The 14,416-nt window shown below is 43.2% G+C and overlaps 1 protein-coding gene across 2 annotated transcripts in view; it reads left to right on the top strand.

The window, feature by feature from the left end:
• Positions 1-357: 357 nt before the first annotated feature.
• Positions 358-14,416, top strand: part of LOC136836268 (F-box/LRR-repeat protein 20-like) — a 286,367-nt gene continuing 272,308 nt past the window's right edge. Inside the window, exon 1 of one of the 2 annotated variants that reach the window (XM_067100295.1) lies at positions 358-516. The gene's annotated coding sequence lies outside the window, so the exon portion shown is untranslated. Of the gene's footprint in view, positions 517-602; positions 625-14,416 lie in introns of those variants that run through there. The other variant, XM_067100296.1, reaches the window with a different exon arrangement.

Consider the following 14,416-nt stretch of genomic DNA (forward strand, 5'->3'; position numbering starts at 1 on the left):
CTCATCATTTTTAAATTAATTTATGGAGCCATCATCATGTCCTGTTTTGACTTATGAAAGATACAGACAATCCTGTTTTAGAAAGGATCTTCGCGCCTGGAGCAGCCCATGATGAATTAATGTGTTAAAATTATGTATCTATGAATTTATATGCCCATCTGTCCTGAGTAGAAGGCACTATATAGAGTAATGTTTCTGTATGTAAAATTTTTTAACGTGCCAAAATATGATTAAAAAAAAATTATCAAAGAGATAAAATGATTAATTTACTTGTTTTTATCAGAATTTTATTTATATGATTGATTGTATGTACGTGTTAAGGCTAGGGTCTTTCGTTAACTGCGAGAAATAATACTTGCATGTGTTTGAAGTTTCGGTTTGTAAACAGTGAGAACATTTTCCAGTTGTCTTTGCTCCGGACTTATTAAACATAATAATATAATTCCGTATTGGTAAACTGATTAAGCTTTCCAGACACCTGCATAGATGCTGAAACATCAAAATTATTCCAATCTGGTAAATTTTATGCTTATCCTTATTATTTTACATTTCAATTATGTTCATTTTTACTTGGTAGACCCAGTCAGCCAAAATCGAAAGCCTTACATATCACACTCTATCCATGTAAGTCTCAGCAGCGTACGCTGAGCTTGTTAGATTTGTTTATCTTAGTCATTATGGTTAAATCAATAGTTGGTTAAGTGTTGGGCCAACCTCCAACATCCACAAATGCAGGTGCTCCCAGACCAGGGATGTTCCAAGGCTCCTCTTGTGTAGAAACTTGACCAAAAAGAAGACCCAGGAGAACCCTTAGACAAATCTTGGCTGAACTTTAGGTGTATATGTTAAAAAGAGGGCCGCACGAATATATCATTGATTAATATAATATTTTTACTTAGTAATGTACCCTAGAAAAGGGTGTAGGCTACCCTGTATGAGGCTGAACTCCTGTAAAACGAAAACTATTGATTGATTAGCAAATCTCATCCAGATTTTCAACCCCATCTTCCCCTTCATGTGGATGGGACTTTGCTGGGGAGGCTAAAACTACACAACAGCTCTGCAAGGACTATTACCTTTGAAATCAATTTTTCATTTACTTCTGGTGTCGCTGATGAAGGTGATGGTGCAGTTTATTGTCGGTCAGTTATTAGTAACCTCATATCTACCGAACATGGTTGGCGATCCTTTGGGAATGTGGGGTTTTGGATGAGGGGAATCGTTGGGTGAAAGACCGAACTGCCATATTTTTGTTATGGAATGGTTCTCTGCATGCGCTAGTCATTAGGGAGCCATATATTCAAGAAGGGATTGGCTAAGGAAACCTGTTATGAAAGGAACTATACTAACCTAATGTACCCTAACCTAACCTAACAAGCAGGCCATGTTACTGAGGTGGGGAGCTCTGTCCCCTGGACCCCCTGGTGAAGGAAATGACATTTGTTCCTACACGATATACAAACCCTCGGTCCTTGACATTAAGAATTACCTTCGTCAAAACTGGAGACGACCATTAAACTTTCGAGCATCTTGGTTAGGTAGTTAACTACCGTCTGGTAGGCGGAAGTCCTGCCTGCCCAGATGTAAACATTTCAATTTGCTTTCAGCCGTCGTTTGATGCAGACGTGTGTTGGTAGCTCTCTGCCTGATCACTGTTACTCTGTGTTTTCCTGGCGGGATCATTCTTGTTTTGATGGTGTTGGATATTTGTGTGTGTTTGATATTGTTTATTACTATGCAAACCCACGAATCATCTAATCCTGTGTGGAAGGCTGTCAACCCCCAATGCTTGTGCCATGGGGTTGGCAGCAAGGGTTATACCCATTTTCACTCTCCAGTTGATTTTGACCCTCATGCCCTCTGTACCACTTGCAGGGGGCATGACTATATAACTGCTTTGACTTGTGCCGAGTGTTGCTATTGGTTGCCTGTGCAGTGGGTGAAGCTTACCAGGAGGAAACAGTATCGGAGGAAGGCTGCCAAGATGTCCTTGGAAGGATATACGCCTCTGACAACTCCTTGGTAGCTAACCCTTCTTCTTCGTTTCTCTCTCCCGGTAAACGTCCCCTTCTGGCTATCTCTCCTTCGTCCTCTTACTCGCTTCGTTGGGTGAAGATTGGCAGCCAGTCAAGGCGACCTCTTCTCGGGGGCCTCTGACGCTCCGAGGGGGAAACTTCCCTCAGAGCGAGAGGAGTCTCCCACCACTCACTGACTTTTGTTTCTCTATGTTTGGTGGCCAAGCATCACAAGGCAACTGATCTCCAGGCAGCTTGGCTCTCCTTGGGGCTCTCGGGCATCTCTCTGTGCAGGGTCTCCTGACCCACCTGACAAGGTTTCGTCACTAGACAAGCTCCGTAAAACCGGATTGCCGTTAATTGAGCCCACCGTTAACTGGGGACTGCCTGTATAATGTAGGCTACACTACTGTGTAGGCTATGTATACAATATACCATAGTGTAGGCTAAGCCTATTCTTGTTTGTTATTCAATTTCTCTTTGTATTGAATTATCATGTCACTTTGCATGAACCTCCAGAATTAGTTGATATTAATAATTACTATACCGTGTATGCAAAGAGTATATTTTATAGTGTAGGCTAGGCTACCATTGGTACTGAATACTTAGTGTAGGCTAGGCTATGTTCGAGATACGTTTTGGTATTTCTTACGTTTTTTCCAACAAACGATGGTTTTTTTTTTTTTTTACCTAACCCCATCGTAAGCAGGATAATACCTGTATATATAAGCATTTTTAGTTTGTTTTGTGTGTGTTTGAACTATCAAAATAGGCAGTTCTAATTATTTTTAGAAGGGTTCTAAGTATTCGCTGGTTTTAGTTATTCGTGGGAGGGTGTGGTACGCATCCCCTGTGAATACGGGGCCTTACTGTACATGGAATATACAAATACAATACACACAATCTAGACACATAAGGTAACATGATAAAAACAATTGGCAGTATCCGCACAGCTGCTGAAGAAGTAGAAAAAATAGAATTCATTATAATATTAATGATAGCAGTTATATGGAGAATAATAATAAATATATATACTGTATACAGTAAACCCCCCTGTCGACGAGATCAGGTGGGAGGCAAACAGGATCATAGGGATGGTGAACACCGCCTCTAACGCCTTTCACCTACCACCAATTACAGGAGACTATGACCTGGGGTACACCTAAAGGAATGTCAAGATACACAAGCGCCCCATCATTAGTCAGATTCCTGCCCCGACGCACCAGTTGGCTAAGAGGCTGAATGCCATCCTGACCCCGTATGCCCCTGGCAGCCACAGCCTGAAGTCATCAGCAGAGTTCCTGGAGGCCCTAAGAGCTACGTCCCCCAGAGGATGTATTGCTTCGATGGATGTGGAGTCCCTCTTTACCAATGTCCCCATTGATGAAACCATCCAGATGATCTTGGACCGTGTGTATAGGGACCCCACCACCCCATCCCTGAACATCCCTGAGCATGCCCTCTGCGCCCTCCTGGAAATATGCACCAAAAAGGCCGCTTTCTCCAACCATCGTGGCCGTATGTACACTCAGATTGATGGGGTGGTGGTGGGTTCTCCCCTTGGAGTCCTCTTCGCCAGTTTCTGTATGGGCACTGTGGAACAAAGGGTATTCGAAAACATAGACCAGCCAAGGATGTACGTGCGCTACATCAACAATACCTTTGTCAGCGCCAATTTGCAAGAGGAGATCGAGAACCTAAGGCGTGCTTTCCACAATCCATAGCTGCCTCAGTATCACCATCAAGCATATCCAAAACTGCTGCCTCCCCTTCCTTGACGTCCTTGTGGAGCAGAGGTAGGCCTCTTTCTCTACAAAGGTCTACATGAAGCGCACGAACCTGGGCATGTGTATGAATGGGGTGAGCGAGTGCCCCGAGGGGTGTAAGCGCCCCACCATCAGCGCCTGTGTCAGGAGGGCCCTCTCACACTGCTCCTCCTGGAAATGACACACGGAGAAATGGAACATGTAACCCAGACCCCTCATCAACAATGGACCCCCAAACCTGAATATAGAAGAATCTATCAAGGCGAACATCGATAAATGGTATTGGCAGGAACCTCGCCCCAATGCCCCTGAATGCATAAAGGACAATTTCATCATAAATATAAAGAAGATGAAGGTGCCCTCAAGAACATCATCGAGGATAATGTCTGCCCTGTTGACCCCAATAAGAATATTCATCTGGTCATTTATTACAAGAGCAAAAAGATGAGCAGCCCCCCCCTCAGCAGGACCCCTTGAAGAAAACCAAAGTGGTATACCGGTACTCATGCCCTATCCAAGGATGCCTTGGTTCTTACATCAGTATGACCACCATGTGTTTCTCCAAGAGGATTTCCTGCCACGCCAAAGAGGAGCCATCTTTAAATATGCCAGGACCGCCCATACCAGAGAATTGCAAGAAAAGACATAATCACAAATATGGAAATAATTGACCAAACTACGGACCACCACTGCCAGGAGACCTGCACTGAGCAACCCCCATAGTGAACGAGTGAATCAAAATTCTGCATTGAGGGTCGAAATTCTCCCATTCATCCCCAGGACTACAATGCCACTTGCATGCAAGACAAGCCCCGAACATCAACATGGGAGAGAAGGATCTGCCCGAGATGACCTGCCCCGGGCAGCCAATCATAATTCAGCACCGATCAAGGACCCCCCTATAAATACCGACCCAAGCACCTTGTTTCTCCAGATCTTTCTCAACCACATCCAGAGGATGACCAGCGAGATGTTCAAAACATGTCGACGGTACCACAACCTGAAGTAGAACCTGAATCCACACGACGAAGGATTCCACGGATTTTTGATTGGATATTTCAATAAATGACTTCCCGCATTCCACACACTATCCATTTTCCAATATGAATATTGGCTGTCAATAATTTCAAAATTATTGACAGCGCCCCCGACCTTCATAGTCTTCGCATCCTAGAGGCGCTCCACATGGCGAAGGAAAACCGAGCCTTAATGGGACTCAGAAGACCTTCCTACTCCCTACAGCCGTCAGGAAAGCCGAGGACAACCAGGCAAGACCCGCATCCCAACCTACGCCCCTTGAGGACTACCTCCAGAGCACCAAGGGTGATCGCCTTGTGAGATCTCACCTCGAGGATGACCTGCAAGATCACCCCTCGCACCCACCTATGACTCAAAGACGCCCCGATGTCGAGGACGACTTTAACCCTCACTCTGAGGATGCCCTTCCAACACCTGAGGAAGGCAGAGGCACCGCCCTTCACCTTGGGATAGATCAGTTAACCCGCCTTCCTTGAGAAATTGCACCATCGCCGATCAGCAGTAGGCTTAGATTGAGGAGAAGACAGCCAATCAGGAGCTGCCTTTCCGATGACGCCACGGCCGGATTGCCAATGAAAATGAAGCGACTAACTCCACAAACCAACAGACACGGATAAAAGATGAAAAATCCGCGCATTACAGCCATTGTATCCTGTAATCCTGTCCTGAATGATGCCCTAACGAGAAGGGCGAAACTAGACGACACCCCACAAGAACTACCTCCTACACATCATTAAACCACCGGATATGAATATCGGTCAGTTGCTTGCAACCATTCCAGCGCAAGAAAAGCAATTGATAAGACAATTTGAGCGTTTACTTTATAAAATAAATGTTGTTGAAACTGCCATTTTGTTTAACAAAACTTGTAATAATAATAATAATAATAATAATGACAGATTCTGGAGATGACCCTTCATAATTGCAAAAACAGAGAATAAGTCATTTAAGGAACAGACCCCTCATTATCCCATCTTTCCCACAATTTAGATCTTCTTCTTGCCTCACTGCTTAGGATGCTTTCTATGAGCGAATTGCTGCCGTTTCTCAGTCAGGTGATCAGACTGGACATTGTTCGCCTCACAGTGATTTTCAAATTATCCAGGCGGTTTTCTGTAAACATCTGTGTGGCAGAGTGATAGTGAGGAGTGTTTGTGAGGCATCTCAGAATGTCGCTATGAACAACAGCAGTGATATGTCTCATGGTCTCTTGGGTATAGTTCGTCTAAAGGAAACACCCACGTACAGTACTGTATACTGTAGCAGTACGGGCGGAAGAGCAACAGTTTTGTGGGTTGGTGATAGAAGGCAAACCTCCTTGCAATCATGTTGCCTGTTGCACATAGTTTACAACGTCTCTGTTCTATGTCTGCCGTATCTTTTAGGTCATCCGTGATAATTTGGCCAAATACGGAAATTCACGCACAAATTCCAGATGATGGTGTCCAAGGAAAATTTGTAGTTTTGCAATATGCTTAAGCGATCTTGGGAACAGTGACCTACACTGGGTCTTGGTTTCATTGTACAGGGTATCAAATTCCTCTGCATATTGGCGGCAGTTGTCGGTGAGCTGCTGGAGACCTTGCACTGATGGGGAAATCAGAACCATATTGGAACAGAGGTTGTTTATTGCTGTTTCGTTGATAGCGCATCCGATTGGGAGTGAGTTCAGTTTGACATTGAGGGCATCTGTTTACATGTTAAACAGGTATGGAGAGAGAATGTCCCCTTGCCGAAGCCCATTTAGGGAGCCGAAGGTGTATGACAATACATTAACCCATTTGACACAGAATTGCTGTGTGGAGAACCAGCAACATAAAATGCCAATTAGATATGGAGGTGTGCCTGATTTGTGCAGCTTCAGGTAGTTTACTCTGCCAAATGCTTTTCTCTCATCTACAAAACATAGGAAAACAGGAGAGGCTGATGACAGGCAATAGTTCAGCGATTCTTTCAGGACGTAGATGCAGGTGTCAGGTGCGTGGTTTGCTTTAAAGCCAAACTGGTTGTCAATAGTGTGTAGAAAGGGGAGAAGTTTAACAAGAAGAATGGACTCAATTGTAGTAATTGCAATTGGGCAATGATTGCCAGGGTCAACTGCATCCTTGTTTTTTATTAATGGTATTAAGTGAACTAAGAGTAGGGAGTCTGGGAGAAACTGGTGAATTATGCACTCAGTGAATGGAGTAGTTGGCAAAATCTAAATTTTCGGATGGCAGAATTTGAAAGCTTCAGCAGGCAGACCAATGTAGCCAGGCTATTATTAGGTAGGTTGTTGATGGCATCGCTCACGTTACCTGGCATAATACGATCGGCGAAATGAAACTGAATTTTATCAGTAAGGAGGTTATTCACATCCTTTCGAGAGTTTTGATCGTTTATGCAATTTAGGATAGTGCTGAAATGATCGCCCCACATTCTTGCGATAGCCTCGTCACCGACGGCTTCTCGTACTCTCTGTGATAGCTTTTTAGTTTTGGAGATTAAGGATTGAATGTCCTTCCAAAGACGGGGCTAATCGCCAGAATCTAATTTCCTAGACATTGCATCAGCTCTTAGTTGCTTTTCATTCAGTCTGCGGTGCTTAACCCTTAAACGCCGACTGGACGTATTGTACGTCGACTAAAATTGTCTGTCGGGTGCTGAGTGGACGTACCGTACGTCGACTACAAAAAATTTCAACCTTTGGTCAACTTTGACTCGACCGAAATGGTTGAAAAACGCAATTGTAAGCTAAAACACTTACATTCTGGTAATATTCAGTCATTTACCTTTAGTTTGCAACAAATTGGAAGTCTCTAGCACAATATTTCGATTTATGGTGAATTTTTGAAAAAAACTTTTTCCTTATGTCCGCGCGGTAACTCGGCCGAAAATTTCAGAAATTCTTTCGTCATTTTGTCGTAATTTTTGCACCATTTTATATTAGCCATTACATAAAGTTTTACATATGAAAATGTGGGCAATTGCATGTAAAATACAACAAAAAACAACCCATGGTTGTAGCTTGTATCATTTTGGAAATATTTTCATGTAAATCACGATAAGTGCCAAAATTTCAACCTTCTGTCAACTTTGACTCAACCGAAATGGTCGAAAAACGCAACTGTAAGCTAAAACTCTTACATTCTAGTAATATTCAATCATTTACCTTCATTTTGCAACAAATTGGAAGTCTCTAGCACAATATTTCGATTTATGGTGAATTTTTGAAAAAACTTTCCTTACGTCCGTGCGCAGTAACTCGGCCGAAAATCTCAGAAATTCTTTTGTCACTTTGTCGTAATGTTTGCACCGTTTTATATTAGTCGTTACATAAAGTTTTATATATGAAAATGTGCGCAATTTCATGTAGAATACAACCAAAAACAACTCATGGTTGTAGCTTTTATAATTTTTTAAATATTTCATATAAATCACGATGTGCCAAAATTTCAACCTTCGGTCAAATTTGACTCGACCGAAATGGTCGAAAAATGCAATTGTAAGCTAAAACTCTTACATTCTAGTAATATTCAATCATTTACCTTCATTTTGCAACAAATTGGAAGTCTCTAGCACAATATTTCGATTTATGGTGAATTTTTGAAAAAACTTTTTCCTTACGTCTGCTCGGTAACTCGGCCAAAAATCTCAGAAATTCTTTTGTCACTTTGTCGTAATGTTTGCACCGTTTTTCTAATAGCCGTTACACAAAGTTTTATATATGAAAATGTGCGCAATTTCATGTAGAATACAACAAAAAATAACTCATGGTTGTAGCTTTTATCAGTTTTGAAATATTTTCATATAAATCACGATAAATAGCAAAAATTCGACCTTCGGTCAACTTTAACTCGACCGAAATGGTCGAAAACTGCAATTGTAAGCTAAAACACTTACAGTCTAGTAATATTCAATCAATTACCTTCATTTTGCAGCAAACGGGAAGTCTCTAGCACAATATTTCGATTTATGGTGAATTTTTGAAAAAAACTTTTTTTTACGTCCACGTGTTACGAATTCATGCATCATTTTGTGATAATATTTTCTCGGTGTTGCTTTGATCGTTTTACAATTTGTTATATACCACAATCATCGCAATTTTGTGTACAATACAAAGAAAAAAAAATAACTCATTAGCTTTAACCGTTTTGCTCACAGTGTGATTTGTATACAATTATATATGAAATTTTTTTTTTTGTGGTGTCATATATTTCAGTATTAATATATGATAATGATATTTTTTTTCATTTCTGATGGTTGCATACTAAACTTCAGGCAATGACAAAAAAAGGAGCCAAAAATGAACTCTTAATCTTAAAAACTAAGCATGCTGTGTTTTTTTGGAAAAAACTTTTTTCCGCTTCAGCGCTAACTCCCCAACGCCGCTGGCATACGGCAGACACTTTTGTAAATAGAGGCTCGGCGTTTAAGGGTTAAGGACAAGTTTGAACTGCGCTCTCGCCTGCCTGCCTTAGCAGTGCAATACCGGTATGTCCTTCCCTCAGGCTACCATTTTGCCTCTACAGTAGAAACATTTCTTGTGAATGTGTATATAGATCCTTAACCAAGTCATTCCATCCGGGTGTATTATGAGAGTTGCCTTGACGAGATCTAAAGGTATCCCTTCCGGAGACAAGCATAGCGAAAATTATGTTGGAATAGAATTCTTTCAGATCTCTCCTGTGATGGTCGTTTCTACATTTTGGGTTAGTGCACAGTAAGGCATCTGCCGGTTGAACTGTTGACCACAGCCTGGTTCCATGGTGTCCCTAAAGGATCTGGCTTTCTTTTGGTTTTTAAAATCCCAGTTAAGAGCAGGTGGGTGATCAGTTAGGGGTTTCACGGTAGGGAGGGATAGGGTACTGAATGACACCTGTAAGGGGATGTGATCATAGCCCATTGCAAGATTGTAGTGAATGTTGCAGGTCACAATAGAATCATGAAGTTGAGGGGACGTGACGCAGTGGTCCAGCCAGGAGGTTGTAATTGTGTCCATTCAATTTTGTACATAGGTATAGGAGTAGGGAGGGAGGAGCATTACATTGCTAATTTGGAGAGCATGATTTTGACAGAAGTGAGTAAGTTCATTATAAAATTTTTTGTGGGGTGAGAATTAAGGTCCCCAATTATACAAATATGATCAACAGTAGAATTGTGATTAATGCTATGTAACTCACCTAGGATCATGCAGTATTGATCAAAATTATTGTTCTTTTCCCAGGGCATATAAACATTAATTATTAGGATCTTAGAGTCCCCTACTGTCACTTGAAGTCCCAGCAATCTGTCACTCCTATAGGTCAACACATTCACCATATTGTCTAATGATTTGTGCCACAGGAAAGAAAGGCCCCCTTTTGGGCGACTGGCTATGATGTGATCTGTAACTTGCATCAGTGAAGTCGAGAAAGCTCTGAAGTCTTCTTGCATTGAATCGCAGATGGCAAGATCATGAGGTCAGAGGAGCATTTCTTGTAATGCAATGATGCCTTTGAAGTTTTTGCAGAACATGTTTAGGGGAGGAATGTTCTACTTGAGGCCAAAAATATTCCAAGAGATTATATCTAGTGTATCCATGGCAACTCATGAAGAAGGGAAATGAATGAGTTGATCATTTGGGTGGGTGGGGTGTTGGCCAGTGGAAATGAGCATTCGCTTACCTTGCGACGTTGGCTGGCACCTGTGGTAGAAGGCGAGTCTGCACCTGAACCCCTGCTTGGGGTGTCAGTAAGTTCCCCAGGTGGGAAGGTGGGGTGGTCCCAGATTAGGTTGTATCTTGAGACTTATTTAGGACCAAAATTCTCGCCTTTGAGAACACCGAGGTGTTGAAACTGGCAGGTAATCCTGTAGGCCACTTTATGTTTAATTTTGCTTGGGAGTTCATGGGAGATAAGAGGGTCAGAGCCTGTGAGAAAGTTGGTTCTCTCTACTATGGCGTCTAGCTTCACCGATGAGTGTAAATTGCGAATCACAACATGACATCTCTTCTCAGTTTTCGGGCAAGGTGACTCATGAATGTTGGGCATCGGTTCAGCGGATAATTGAGATGTTCTTTTCTTTTTTCTACTTGTTTGTGTCTGCCAGCCCCCAATACCCTCATGATCAATCACATCCTCATCCACGACAGGGGATTTTGGGGGGGAGATAGGGTTGGAAGACTCACAAGGGCTGGTGATCATCACTGAAGATTTATCTTCCACCAGAGGCACTGTGGATGGAGACGAGGTTGGGGGGTTCCTCGGTCCCCTCCGATAGGTCTATAGGTGATGTGGGCACTTCATTCAAGGGAGAGATGGCAGTTCCCTCATGGGAGGTTATGACCATCACGACTTTGCTTTGCACCCTCACTTCTCTTGTGTTGCTGGGAGGCGAGGAAATAATAGATGCCTCACTCAAAGAAGTCTCGTGGCTTACTATGCTATTGTCTAATGATTCTTGCACTCCTTTGATCACATCCCAGATCTGTGAAAGATTGTTATTTGTTTCCACAGTTTCAAGACTGTCGAATGATTCCTGTAATCCTTTGTTCATGTCCCAGGTCTGTGAAAATTTGTCTTGTGCTTTCTCAATTTTTTCTGAGGTTTTGTCAATTTTTTCTGAGAGGGATTTTGCTGCTAGAAAGGCATTTTCTGCTGTATGGTACACTGCAAGTAGGCTTAGATCAGCAGGCCCCTGTGGAGGCAGATTATAAGGGTCATCGGCATAGATTTCCACTGAGCAGGTCCTTTGCTACTTAGTGATATATGATATTTTCGAAGAAGGCTGCACTGACAGATTGTAATGCAGACTAGACATCGGAACGGTTTGATTGGTATTGTATAAAGTAAAGACAATTGTTCGTGAGTATGGAACTTGTGTGTGGAGCACAGGTTTCGTTAGGTGCCTGGGTCACTAGCACAACGGTTGGAGGTTGGTCAGATGACATTTTTTGTGGTAAACGGGGGGGCCAAGCACTAACACATACACAGTGCTCTATTACCCATTTCCCAGGGCCAATAGGCTTCGAGAAGTTGAAACCTGAAAATTTCGAAGGCATTGATTGTGTCAGAATGTAAATTGATATATCTGCAATTACACGACACTAACCGGCTTACGTGCCAGGTATTACATAGAGACACTGTTAACACATTGCCTTCTATGAGAGGTTTAATCGCCCAAGAACGAAAAACTTCTTTTTTTGGTAAAGAACGTGAGAGAGACCCCAACACATCCGCCCCCGACACAGAACAAGCACAGGCACAGAAGAGGAGGAAAGAGTGCTATGCCCGGTGAGAGCCCTCAGTTGCTACCTGCACCTAACCGAGAAAATTAGAGGGCAGTTTTCTAATTTGTGGTGCTTGGTTAAAAATCCCTCCAGATCTTTATCTAAGAATGCCATTCCCTTCTTGAGTAATCTTATTATAGAATCTCACTCCCAAGTGGAGGAAAAGGACTTGAAAGTCATGAAAGTTGAAGCTCATGATGTAAGGACAGTTGTTACATCAGTAGCTTTCAAGCACAATCTTTCCTTATCCTCCATTCTTCAGGAAACATACTGTAGAAGCAAGTCAGTGTTTGCAATGCACTATCTGCAGGACGTAGGAACTGTATATGAAAACTGCAGTACCCTAGGACCGATGTCCGTAGCTGGCGTAGTGATGGGTGAGGAAGTGTAGGAAGTATCCCTTCCTACGTATTTAGCTCTTCGCCTTGTTCGTGGTGTCGAGTTGTGGGGAAGCCTGGAGGGTACAATAATGGAATGCTCACCAGTTTTATAGTGTTGGGTAGTGGTCATGTTGATTTTTATGGTGTAGGTGATTTTGTTGCTGGTTTTTTTATTGTGTTTTGGTACTGCACCCTGGGCAGGGGCAATTCTCTGAGCTTTATTGGCCTTCGGCATTGACCTTCGTCACAAAGTTCCTGCTGTATATTCTGTCAGCCTTCAGAATACTCCTTTGCTGCAGAATATCCCACAACATAGAGACGATTCTGACTATACAGCACTGCCATGTCTCTGCAGGTTGAGATGAGCGCCAACCAGAAGCAGTAATTATCTTCACAGCTCTCTCACCAGGTAAGGAAACAGCAAACATTGTCTCAATGTTAGCCAATTTTAGGTCATTAACTTTTCATATATAGAATGTTATTTTACTGTCCACAATTCCCCACCACCTTTCAATGTGGAATCAGCTAAGTAATTACGAGGTAAGTTTTACTTATATAAAAATGAAATTTTTATGATAAAATAAAGTTGTTCTGACACTATATACAAACCCTCGGTCCTTTACATTAGGAATTACTTTCAGCGTAGGCTGGAAACGGCCATTAAACTCTTGAGCAAGGTGGTTAGGCAGTAACTACTGCCAGGTAGGTGGGAATACCCTCCTGCCCGGATGTAAAGATTCCAATTTGCTTTCGGCCATCATGCATTGCAGATGTGGTTTGGGATCTCTCTGCCTGACTATCGTTAAGCTCTTATTATCCCGGTGGGATCTTTCTGTATTTTGTGTATATATTACGTTTGTTTGATATTTATTAATACAAACCCACGATTTGTGATAACCTTGCATAGCCGTCGTTCCCCTGCGCTGTGTCTTGGGTTTGACGGCCAAGGGCGTATTTAAAGGATCGTAACCTAGTGGTAATGCTTCTCTTCCAGTAGCCCTTTATTTAGATACTGAAGGTGTTCCCGTTTACAATCAGAGATATTAGATTGGGACGTAATACCTTCTCTCCCCTACATTGATCGGGACGTAAGAGTTCGCTTCCCTTCTTGGGCTCCCGCCTTCTGTGTACAAGGGCATGACTACTTCCTTCCTACTTGTGCTGAGTATTGTTTTCACCACCTGCGCTCAGAGAGTTGCGGGGTGGGTGGGAGGTTGCAGGCGTCGTCTGTAAGTTACTCTTCCACGGCGCCCTTGGTGGTCTCCCCTCCGTCCTTTTCCTTCCCTGTAGGTTCTTCCTTATCTCTCCTTTGGTAGAGATCTCTCTCCTTTGCCCTCTTTGCTCACTCATCGGGCGAAGACTGCGAGGGGGCCGGGGGCCGGCGCCCGGTCGGGTGACCTCTTGTTGGGTACCTCCTCTCGCTGCGTAGGGCATTTCCCCTCGTAGCGAGAGGAATTTCCCTCTCTGATCATCTTTGCTTTTTCTTTCAGGTTAACAGTGATCATCGCAGACACAGCAGTAGTTGGCTGGATATCTCAGGGGATATCTCGCATGGAGTCCCGATGTTCATTTAGTGTTGCTTCGAGATCGACCATAATACCTGGCTGGATGACAGTTCCACGTCAGGATCGTCCCGACTCTGTTCCTGCCAATGTGGATCGATCGCTGTCATTGCTGGCCTTCATGTATGCTGTGGCAATGCTTCTGGCATATCTGTGGTCCATCTGCTCCTGCTGTTCCCTGTGTTACGCTCCTGTTAACTCAACGACAGTCTGTGGGCAGCTCTTTCTGGTCTCCTGTCGCAGCCGTCCTGATCGTTCCTGCCGCTGCTGGTGACTTTCATGTGACGTTCGTGGCCGTTGCAGTAGCTCTTGCCTTCCGAACCGCTTCCGTAGCTCCTGCATTGGCTGTCCTGATCGTGCCTGTTGCTTCTCCTGGTGGTCATGCCTTAGGCCGCTTCCGTTTTGT

The sequence above is a fragment of the Macrobrachium rosenbergii genome, chromosome 56 (assembly GCF_040412425.1).
Source record: "Macrobrachium rosenbergii isolate ZJJX-2024 chromosome 56, ASM4041242v1, whole genome shotgun sequence".
Lineage (NCBI taxonomy): Eukaryota > Metazoa > Arthropoda > Malacostraca > Decapoda > Palaemonidae > Macrobrachium > Macrobrachium rosenbergii.